Genomic DNA, 12,647 nt, shown 5'->3' with positions numbered 1-12,647 from the left:
ATGTCGGAACAGGTGTGACACTCCCATTCCAATAAAGCAACACCTTTTAAGTAGATAATTATTCAGCCTGGGAAGGTAATTGACTGGTTTCCACTCAAAGGGATTTTTAGAATATTCGTGTATTCGTGTAAGACAGCATGAAGGATGCAGCTAGTGAAGAAAAAGATAAATAGTGTTGGACCCTGTCCATATTTTTCTAGGTGTCATTGCTGTTTGTGTGAAGTAGAGGAAGCTGATCTGTTTCCTGGGACAAAGCAAAGTTCACTGAAATACATATACATAATGTACGTTATAATCATTCCAGGCAAGAGAAAGTGGAGGAAATACCCAGAGCCCTGCCAATCCCACAAATATTCAGTGAGAAAAACACCTGGATTCTCCCCAAGCCACAGCTGTTCAGTTGGAAAATGCCTGGATCCCATTGAATCAAGGCAGTCGGGGAAAAGAGCCACATCCGGCCCAGTGTGTCTCCTCTGTGCGGCCGGCACACATGAATCCTATTTGATCAAGACACAGTTATTTTGGAAATAAATAGATCCTGCTGGATTCGAGTGCAGTTCACTGGGCACAGATATGACCTATGAGAACCTCCCTCAATACACAGACATTTGGTAAGAAAACTTGCACCACAGATTTTTGGCCGTGTCAATATCTTGGTTATTTCTCTCTTGGAACATATGTGAACCTGGCCCCACTGCTGCTTGATTAGCTTTGCCTGGATCACAAAGGATCTGAGGCTTTTGCCCTGACTCTAGATTTAGCAGTGCGCACGTACCAAGTGAAATGCAAAATTGAATGACAACCTTATTTTTAGGATGCTCAACAACACGGTAGCATTATCACCAACAGGAATGTTCCCCACCTTTCTGAACACATGTGAATTAAGGAAAAAAACGCTTTTGTCTCTATCTATCATCACAATTTACGTTTCCAACAGATTTCCATCTTTTTATGACATCAGCCTCTTTGGTGTCTAAGGCAACATTTTCATTATGTTTTCCAAAATGTTTTCAGCAATTCAGTATAGAGATACTACTCTTGGTCCTGAAATTAAACTGAAAGTTAGGCAGATATGTACACAAATTAAATAACCCTTGTATTTACCTACTTCAAGGCAGGCAGAGCTTTCTTATAGCTACTATAATGTATCAGGAGTGATTCAGTGCTTAATACTTTCAAAGATGTTTTTAGATTGCTGTCCAAGCAAATCCTGAGGGGAGAGCATGTGCTTTGAGAAGTCACAGACTTGGATTTTGAGGGCTCTAGCACCCTAAGGTCCTTGGAGGGTCTGTTCTTCTCAACGATTTCCGTCAGAAAACAAGATTGCCGTCCCTGGAGAGGTAGAAACTGCTTTGTGAATTCAGGTGCTCCTCAAGCTTTCCTCTGTTGGCTGCCAATTACTTACTTCCCATAACTCTTTGTATCCAGTGCAAAAATAAAAAAAGACAGCAAAACAGAGGAATGAAACTCCAGAAGCTCTTGGCCATGGCAAGATGCTTTCAATTAATAAACCAGAGTCCCGCAGGAAAGTGGACCTGAATCCCACCATCTCCGGGCTCCATTCTGACCACTGCACACTGAGTGTTTTAGCCATCAGCTAAACTCCAGGGTACCTACTGTAGGAACTTTACCGCATTGGCAAAAGCTTCTGTTGAAACACTGCTTCCTGTGTCTGCAAATGTATATATATTTTTTCCCTCTGCCTTCATGGGCTTTTATCCCTGACTCTTTATTCATAAAGCCAGCTTCCAAGTCTTTGCTGTGTTCTGTATCTTCAAGATCTCTTTTGAAGGCGCCTCAGTCTGTCTTCTCATGTATTTTTTATCTCCAGCCTGCCTGCTTCACCTGTAGATTTTAGTCACTGTTCTTTCCTTCTTTTATCGAATCCTTCATCTCCAATCCAGACATAATGTGGAAACTTAAATAGAATAGCCATTAAAAATGCAGGATAGAGGAGATACGTTAAAGACCCACGAGATGGAGACCTTCACTGGGCACAGATGAATGTTAAATGCTCAGAAGTCACCAGGAGCAATCAGAGAGGCAACTGTTCACTTATGAGTGAGTGCAGCCCACGAGGAAGAAGGCAGAGCTGTACGAGGCTGTAGAGTGGCCCCAGCGGCCAGTCCTTGAACCTTGCAGGTGCCCAGAGTGAAGGAGTCCAGGAACCGCGCCCTTCCTCTGTGAGCACGCCACCAGCAGCAAAGCCGCAGTCATGGATCCAGGTACCGTGAAGGATCATTTGGGACCTCACTTTCTCTTGCTCATAGACCCACACCCTCAGAGTCCCCCGTGGTAGGTAAAAAAATGCCCCCTGCAAAGACATCCACACACTAATCCCCAGAAACCTACATGACAAAAGGGACTTTGCAGATGTGATTCGATTACAGATCTTGAGATGGAGGAATCATCTGGATGAGCCTTTACAAGTGAAAAAAACAGACAAGAGGATCAGAGAATGAAAAGGAGATGGGACGACAGCAGCAGGCAGCCATGTGTAGGGACCACGAGGCAGAGAACGCAGACAGCCTCTAGAAGCTGGGAGAGGCAAGGATAAAACTCCTCTGAGCACCTGGAACACAGCCCTGCCAACACCATGGTTTTAGCCCAGTGAGACTGTGTCTGAGTTCTAACCTCCAGGACTATAAGATAATACATTCATGTTGTTTGAGGGACAAAGTTGGTGGTAGTTTATTACAGCAGCAATAAGAAACTAATATATCCCTGGGGCGTGCCAATCCCAGTTTGTCTCTTTCCTACCTTCTCGGTAGTGAAGACCTGTGTTTCCAGTGCCTCTGTTATCTCTCAAACAAATACATTCTTGTTGCAAAGAAGGTGGAAGTTCTCACAGCCTTGGTTTTGTTTCCAGCCAACTGTATCTCAAGGGATTAGTTCTAACCGGAGATCTGGGCAGATTCATGTCAGAGAATGTGTTTCTTATGATGTCAAGATGAGTTTTTTTTTTTTTTTTACTTTGATTTAAAGGCATTATTTGCAGTTTTATCCTTGCATAAAATGTTTTAGAAAAATATCTGCCACAAAAAAGCAATCCTGTTTAAAGGTTAAAAGAACAGTGCAAATAAAATACCCTCATGATGGTTGAAACCTTAACTAGATAAGCATTTGGGGTCCAATTGAAAGGTAGCCACAGTCGATCTGAGGTAGAGAACAGAGTTTGGGGGAAAGGGGTTAAGAACACAAAGTCTACTTTTAAAGCAAAGTGCTTGGCCCAGTGGCCGGAAAATGGGGTTCTGGTTATATCGTGGAGAGAAATAAATCCTGAGTGTGGAAACAATCTAAGTGTTATATAATGGGCCGTGAAATTGACTCAGTGGGGGGGTTACTGACCCAAGAGGTAGGAAGCCTGAGAACGTGCACACACAAGGAATCTCTTTCCTTTCATCTCCTCTTGCTCAAATACAAATACACTGGTGGAGTCCAAACTTTGCTGACCCCCTCTGAGAAATACATTGTACATAATAAGCTGCTACACATCCACACATAATGTAACTGGAACAATAGTTTCATGACACCTACCTCCCATTACACTATGAGATATGCTCTGATATTTAATAATTTTTCCTGTTATTTTTCATTGTGTTTTTTTTTTCAATACTGGCCAGCACCCACTAAGTGCTCATGACCTGCAGTTTAAAAACACACCTTCAGTAGTACTATTTATCACCAAAGTAAGCATTCTCTGCGCAGTTAGTATAGACAGCTTTTTCATTATAACCTAGTAACTGCAAATGAAATGACAGTCAGAAATTGACCACCCTTAAGTTCTTTTCCAACTGCACGATTTCCTAGTTTTTCCGCCAGAGGAAGATTATTTTTTCCAAATAGGACAGACTGACAAGTTGGAACTTTCCTTCCCAGCAAGTTTGTTTGATAAATAAATGGCTTATCTAAGATAATTTTGGCATTCCTTGTTCATCAGTGATTAATTCCTAATCAAAATCAGGAATCAGTGAAAGTATTGCCACATTTTTTTGCCACATTGACATTGGTATTTGTGAATTTTGAATTTGGTTGTGGTATTTTGATTTCAGAAATTAGAGATAAAGCATTTCGAGCCACTTTCCACCAGCATTTTGATGTATGATCGTAGCCAATATCACCTTGAAAATCCCCTCCCGCCCTCATCGCTAAATCTGCTCACAGCAGGTAAGGCATGCATCCTGACTCCCAGGGCACTTCCCTCCATCACTTTGTATTCAACAATTATGCTTCACAACACCCTTCTCAGGTCTTGCCTTTAAAATAAGAGTGACACTCTCTGGGCTGAAGGAGAGTGAATAAACTGTGCTAACCCTACCGAGATGCAAAACAATAGTAATCACTCAGCAGTTTGCTGTGAGGTGACAGATGCCAATTTCCCATTTTCCAGAGACCTCTCCTCATTATCAAGCAAAACTGGACCGGTCAACTTGCCCAAGATCTATAGCTCCCTGGGATGTCTCATCGGTCTGTGTCCCTGATGGGGACTCAAGCAGGTGGTGCGGAGAGCAGCAGGCAAGCTGACACAGGGAGACGTGTTGCCCGGATAAGCTCATCCACCAGGCCAGCTAATTTCCCTTCTATTCTGAGGAGAGCAATTACTTTAAATTGCCATGTATCAAAATGACTTTGCTCTGGCCCCCAAGTACAGCAAATCAATCAACTATAATGTAAATGACTATCTCCAGCTACTTTGATTTTAAAAAGTGAAAGATTAAAAAAAAGAGAGAAGCAGACTCGTGCTGCTTCCTTTAGAATTGAGGCAGAATCACAGTTCAAGGTCATAATTGCAGGCTGGTCCGTAGAAAGCACATTACTTTGGGAGCTTTTGACCATAGAGCAAAACTACTTTGTAACTTTGTTTTTAGATCCCATCAGGTTCTGCTGAAAAGTTTTTTTTTTTTTCCTTTTGTAAGAAAGGACCTGGTCTCTTTTACGAAAATTCATAGGACAGAAGGAAGATGCTGAAAAGTGGACGTGAGACACGAGACAGACGGCAGCTAGGAAGGTACCAAGAATTGTCTCGCCTGTATCACATATTTACCTGAAGCCAGCAGCACAACCGAAACACAGGCAAACTCACCTGCCCAACCTTTCCAGACCAGAACTTAAGCTGGTGCAATCAAATATTTCATTGGCGATGTGCCTTATAAGGAGAAATGCATCCAAAATTCCAAATAAGGCTTTCAAAGGGGAATTTTAATATCTATATTTAGATTTAGCAGCCTTGAGGGGAAATAGGATGTTGACTTATGAAGCTGAGAGAAATTATGAGCAGCTGGAATATTAAGGACACATTGTCAAAGGGAAGCTTTCATCTCCAATATGAACTGAAGTTCCAGAACCTTCCAATGCCCCGATTTGGACTCATAAGATCTTAGAGGTCTTTATCTAGTCAATTTTAGAAAGTGTTATACCCAACTTTTAGACTACTTGATTGACAGAGCAATTAAAGATGTAACAGTTAAAGATAAGTACAAAAAGCAGTTAAGCATTATTAAATTGTACAGTTTTTTTTAGACATAACTTTTTAAAAAATTACAATGAGTTATATTTTAAATCAAAAGACATTTAAAAAGAATAATTGAATAAGAAGAAAGTCTGAAATCTCTTTATTAATTCCAGAAAGCCTAGCCATCAAACTACAAAGCCATTCGCAAAGAAAAGCATCTAAATGAATCTGAGCTTCCTCTTGTGGGCTGAGCTTGCAGACAGAGGCACAAAACAATAAGAATAATGTCTCAGGGTGGAAGAATACATAATTATCTTCTGTATGATTGGATGAATAAATTACTGCCTCGTAAATTAACTTAACCTCTTTCTCTTCAAATTTGCATAAAAATTGCTTTTCCTCACTTCTTGCCGAGGGCTTCTAAATATAATAACTCCATTCCTGATCGCCTTTTGGTTTCTTCCAGTCATCCTTAAACCAGCTTAACAATGAACAGTTGAAATCACTGAATTCTGTCTCGTTATTTTTGAGGGTTTATCTGACATTGCTCTTCTGTTGTATAGACAAACTAGTTTCCTGGCCTTCTTGGGGAATCCAGTCATCTGCTCCCTAAAACCAGCAGATTATTGGGGTGTACTGGACAACCACAAGAGGCGGTGAAATCCATATTTTTCCAACTGGTAGTCCAGAAAGAAACAATCCAGTCCTATTAAGCATTCAAGGAAGAATCTGGTAGACAAAATTCCTTATCTAGAAGGACGCAGGGAAGCAGATAACTAAAATAATAATAACAACAATAACATTACAAGATAATGTCACAATAAGGAGCAAACCAAGCTCTTGTGGGGACTCAGAGGGCAGTTTCACTTTCAAGCAGAGCCAATCTGGCTAAGAGAATTCATCGCTTTATTTAGTTACCTGTTTACTACCCACTCTTACTCTAAAATGTAAGATCTGTGGTGCATTTTGTTTACTTCCTTATTCCCAGATATTGCACTGAATAAATGTATGCAGTAATGCGGGTTAACACCATCTCAAATCTATAGGTTCCAACCCCAGTTGGGTCTCCCCAGCTGTTCAACAAATGCTTCAACCCACAAACCCCACTCCTTGAGTCATAAGAACACCTGCCCCCGCTTCACCTCAGCCAATGAGATCTGGCCCAGGCACACCCCAATGTCAATGTTCCCATCAGTGGTTCCCAGCAGCCATATTTAGGGCACTTCCAATGCGCATCTTATTTGGCCTCTCCGCTGCATTACACAAAGCTGACCAGCTCCTCCTTTAAATGCGTCTCCTGTGGCTTCCACAAAACTTCACTCTCCTGGTTTTCTTTCTCTACACCTGCTGAATCAGAATCTCCACAGACAGGGCTCCCAAGCATGTGCATTTTTTCAAAGAGCTACAGGTCATTCTGGGGCAATGGCACGATTGACAACCACTTGCCCTGACTTTCCTCCCTGCTCACTTTCTTGTCCCGAGGTGGCTTTAAACTTCAGGAGGGTGTAAAGGTTAACATCAGGACGGAAGTAGGGGGAGAGGGCTAGACACCTCGCCTTAAACCTGCCTTTGTATGGCAAAGACATCTCTTTTACTTGGATTATATGCTTCCAGAAGACCCCAAATAGGAAAGTTTAATCAAGATGCCCTTATACACACTTTCCATGAAAGCAATGTTTGTAAGATGTGTGTATTAATGATTTATATGAGATTCAGAAGTTATTCATTGCCATATAAAGAATCTTGTTATTACCATGGCGATGATTATTTAGGGAATAAACAGTTCCCCACCATTGACACCCCTGCACTTGACCACTCCTGTGGTGTCAACTGTCCAGGAGACCCCAGCTATGACACCCTTTGGTTCTCCCTCAAGGGCTAATTCCTTGTTCTTAACTGATACTTTACAGGCATCAGGCATCTCAATATACCGTTTTCTCCCCTAAACTTGTTTTCTCTAATATGATTCATTCAGTTATAATAATGTGACTGACCCCCCAGTCACCTAATTTAAGACTCTCTCAGAGCCCAAAGCAATCACTGAGTCCTATTGACTATCCTTCTAATGATCATTCAAATCTTTTTCCATCTCTCTGGCATTGCTTTGATCTAGATAATCAAGTCTTTTTAAACCATTGGAACTGCTTCTTGACTAGCTAGCCTGCCCCTAGTAACTAGACAAGCTCCCTCCCCTCCACTGTCAGCCTGCAAAATACAGCCATAGTTATCTTTCCAAAGCACTACCTGGTTATTCCTGCCCCTCTCTGTGTTTGAAAACCAATCTGTGGCTCCGCAGTGAGGACCAGAACCAAAGCTCCTTAGTCCAGTACACAGGGCCTTTCATTATTCAATGCCAGCTTAGTTCCCAGCCTTATCACCTTCCTCTCCTCCCAAGGCAGCTACTACCAGCTCTAATCTTTTGAAAGTTCTAGAAAAGGTCACTAAATTGTAAACATTCAAATACACTCAAGACCTACGCACAAGCTCACCCTCCAGAAATGCAAGTTCCTGAATAATCGGTTTATTTTTCTTTGCTGGTTGGTTTTATTTCACATGCTAACATCACACCATTTATTCTGATTTCCCTGCAGCGGGGCTGTCCCATTGCATTGTAGGCCAAATGACGACCGCAGCAACGCTCAGAAGCACTGCCACCTTGTGGTCACAGAAGCAGGGGGAACGCAAAGAGATCCTCCCTTCATACATTTTTTCCCCAACAAGAGGAGCTGAGAGCTGGAGAGATCCTCTTACTCTCCCCCTTTCTCAGGCCACTGGGAAAAGGAAAAGCCATTTGATCATCACTAGAAACTCCAAATTACAAAACTCTACATTCAATGTCTCAACTTTTAATTACTCTCTTTTGTAGCATCCTATTGATTTCCCTCAACCAGCTGATTTAAGGATATTGAAGGACATATTTATTTAAGTGACTTTTGCAGGTTCAAGTCTCTTATGGGTCCAGAGAACTTTTTCAAAGTCTTTTAAGAAGCTAATAAGAGCTCCAGACCACGGCTGTCAGCTCTACCAGGGCAGCAAAGCACTGACTGTCAATATAAATGCAAAACAGGGCACAGAAAAAAATCCTAAAGGGCTCCTTATTGAAAGAATAAATGCATGAATACGTGGACAGCACATATCGTGACAACTTCCAAAATGGAGGAAATTGCTTTTTCTAGTATTTTTGAAAATAGTCATTTTAGTTTGAAGTTTTAGGTCCACCTTGAAACATGCACGGCTTCCCTAGTTAGGATTCCCTAAGCACCAGCAACATGTGGAAGCATGCTACTTTTAAGAGGGGGTTGATGGAAAATCGTAATGGATCTGCAGAGAGGTGACGTGGCCTGTCTGAAGGCCCAGCAGAAGTAGGTTCAGAGCAATTGCTCAAGGTCACTGCAAGGAGAGAGACGGCGTGACTGGGCATGAAGTAACTGGAACATGTAGAAATTCATAAACTCTTCTTGATACTGTTTTGACAAGCAAAGCTGTGTCAAAGTCTCTCTTCTTTTTTAAACTCCATTCCTCAGCTATTGTTTCACCACATATACCAGCTTCTTTTTAAGAAGATCTGTTCTCAGAATGATTGTTTTCAAATGACTTAAAGCTGGACTTCTTAAGCAGCCTGATAGCCATGGGGGACTTTTTTCCCTTGGTCAAAACTAAGCTATTTTGAAAGCTCATCGGTCATTCTGAAGCTCATTTGTATCATGTGACATCATACAATAAATGCTTTATAAATAATTTGTTTTTCACAAAGTCAATAACTAATTACCAGTTCGTGCCCTATAAATAAATCAATATTGAAAAGTAAGTTTAAGTGGATTCATCACCGAAACGATTAGCTGCCCAGAGAGCAAGCCCTGGGGTTACTACTTGGCTGAGTTGCTCTCTTTACATTTCTTTTTAAAACTGCCTCCCCACCCCTCCATCATTATTATGATAAAATATGGAAATAGAAAAGGTGAGGCTAGGGTAGCCCAAGAAGTGACTTTAAAAAGCATTGATTCTAGAAAATGTTTTTGGCTTTTGAAGTGTTGAGAATACGAAGCCGTTTCAAGGACCCAGAACAGAATTCACAGGAAGTCCGGGGGGCAGCCTCACGACGACAGAAGTTGCACATAACTCATGTTATTGCTGTGAGCAATAAGCCAAAAAGTATTTGCAGAATGAAAAATGGCACTGATCCCGTTTGCAGCTCCACTGGTTTAAGTGTTTGAAGCAATTTAACATTGTCTCTGACACCCAATTTTCCTTCTTAGTCTCTTTCAAGGATCCTTACCATTGAAAAAAACAAATTGAGTTTGCAAGGCAAAGGGCCACAGTGAGGACTGCTGTGTCCAGGCTGGAGGCCAGTCCCAGAAGAAATCCAGGTCCTTCCTTCCCCTTCACACTCCCCAAGCTCCATACGAATCGGTTACACTTGGCTAAGTTATCTGGGTTACTTTTGACTTGCTTGTACACACAGTGCAATTCTGGCTGGCCCAGGGAGTCTGGGGTGGTCTATTCTTAATAAAACACCCCCAATTTGGGTGCAATAAAAAAGATTTTCATGACTGCTGAGCCCAGACAAAACACAATTATCTGTTGCCTGGTAAGGTTGAAAGTCAAAATAAACCATCACAGGAAACAAACAAGTAGCTGACTGTAAAGCCAAAGTGATGCAGGAAAAATGGCTGTACACCATGAGGAAGGCCATGTCCCAGCTCTCAGCTGAGTCCCTGGGACGTGCCCCACCAAGTGTGGGTCCTTGGCTTCACTCAGGAAAGAATTCAAGAGTGAGCCACAATTGAGTAAAGGTAGATTTACTTAGAGAGATACATACTGCACAGAGTGTAGGCTGTTTCAAAAGGCAAGAGAAAAGCCACGAGGTGTGGGGATTGAGTGCTCAGATTAGAGTAAAAGTAGGTACACACTCCATAGACAGTGCAGGCCTTCTCCAAAGAGGAGGGAGCAAAAAGGTGGCCAAGAGGCACCATGTTGCCATTTTTTATGGGCTCAGTAGCTTCATATGCTAGTACTTGGAAGGACCAGTCTAACTAACCTGGAGAAGGGGCTGCGCCTCCCAGGAAGTTGGCCATTTCCCACTGTTTGACTTTTTGTGGTTAGCCTTGGGACTGTCTTAGCGCCTGTGGGCAAGTTATTTACCATGCTAGTATATTACAGTGGGCATATAATGAAGCTCAAGGTCTACTAGAAGTCATATCTCCCACCACCTTGAATCTCAAGGTCTCTTGGGAGTTGAATCTTCCACCATTTTGGTGTTAATTGCCACATCATTCCTTGAATGGCTGTGCCCTGCCCCCTTCCTTCCTGTCTCAAAAGGAGTGGAGATGACCTCACTCCAGAAGGTCAGCCACGCTCTGTCCACATGGCAGGGGGCCGGGGGCCAAAGACACCTGCAAGAGAGAGCAGTTGGAGCCTGTGCACCCTGATGAGTTTTCAGCTCCCGTCATAAAGTGGTTTATTTCTATCTTTGCTGAAGTATAATTGACAGATGAAAATTATAAAGATGTAAGGTGTACAATTTGACATTTTGAGATAAATAAACATTGTGAAATAATCAAGCCAATTAACATTCCCAGAACCTCACATAGTTACCATTTTCTTTCTTCTTTGTGTTTTTTGGATGTGATGAGAACAGTTAAGATCAACCCTTTTAGCAAATTTCAGTATACAATATAGCATTGTTAACTAGAGTCACATTGCTGTACATTAGTTCTCCAGAATTTACTCATTTGGCATCACTGAAACTTTGTACCCCTTGACCTAACATCTCCCCATTTTCACCGTCCTCCAGCCCTGGCAACCACCATTCTACTCTCTACGTCTGTGAGCTTTTGACTACTTCAGATCTTCCATATGAATGCAATCATTCAGTATTTTCTTTTCGTGACTGACTTTTGCACTTAGCATAATGGCTTCTGGATTCATCCATGTTGCTGCAAACAGCTGAATTTCTTTCTTTTTTAAAGCTAAGTAGTATTCTATTTGCTCTCTCTCTCTTTCTATCTCTGTCTCTATCACCTTTTCATCCAATGGATGAATTTCATTATCCATTATTCCACTGACAGACATTTAAGTTGTTTCCATATCTTGGCTACTGTGAATAGTGCTGCATGAACAAGGGAGTGCAGACATCTCTTAGGAGATGCTGATCACATTTTCTTTGGGAAATATAGCCAGAAGGGGGATTACTGGATCACATGGCAGTTCTATTGTTAATACTTTGAGAAACCTCCATACTGTCTTCCATAGTGGCTGGAATTTACATTCCCACCCACAGTGCACAGGCATGCTCTTTTTTCTACACCTCTACAGTACTTGTTATCTTTTGGCATTTTGATAACAGCCATTCTGAAGGTGTGAGATGGGACCTCATTGTGGTTTTGATTTGCACTTCCCTGGTGATGAGTGATGGTGAGCATATTTTCATGTACCTGTTGGCCATCTGTACGGCTCCTCTTTAAGAAGGTCCTTTGCCTGCTTGTCTGTTTTTGCTCTTGTTGCTTGTTCTTTTGGTATCAAATCCAAAATCATGGCCCAATCCAACATCAAGAAACTTTTTCCCTATGTTATCTTCTATTAGTTTTACAGTTTCCAGTTTTAAGATCACAAAATGTTCATCTAAAATGTCAACTTTCCACATTCAGCCATTTGTCGTGCAGATAAAATTTCCAGCAGTTTGGATAAAGTGGCCAACACGCAAGTCCCCTGAGAGATAAACTGTGTAATTAAGCACTTTTTTAATATACACAAGATGGTCTTTCTAATACTAACGTCAGCATAAATGTTGAAATTCATATAATGTGGATATTGGAAAACGCTCACACAGCCTTTCAATGTAAACAGGCCTTAGATGCTCCCAGGACTCGCTGGCCATTCTTTGCCTTCTTGAATTTCCATCGTTCTGTTTTGTGCTGAAAACCTGCCACCTCCAACATATTCAATCAGACGCAAACAGTAGGCCAGACATAGTAGAGATGATTCTTCACGTGATATGTCGTCAGCAGCTAATTAACATTCTCCAAATCTCGGGGTTTTCATTTCTTGCCAGTAATGGGGAATTATTCCCTGAAAGAATCTCTCTACTGCATATGGGCATATGGAGATGTTGTCTGGAGTCTGCAAAACAGATTCAATAATTCCAACTTTCTGATTTTAGCCGAGTATAATAGTGTACTACAGGTCTGCTTTCCCT

The sequence above is a fragment of the Camelus dromedarius genome, chromosome 1 (genome assembly GCF_036321535.1).
Source record: "Camelus dromedarius isolate mCamDro1 chromosome 1, mCamDro1.pat, whole genome shotgun sequence".
Taxonomy (NCBI): domain Eukaryota; kingdom Metazoa; phylum Chordata; class Mammalia; order Artiodactyla; family Camelidae; genus Camelus; species Camelus dromedarius.
Note: the sequence above shows the minus strand (reverse complement) of the source record.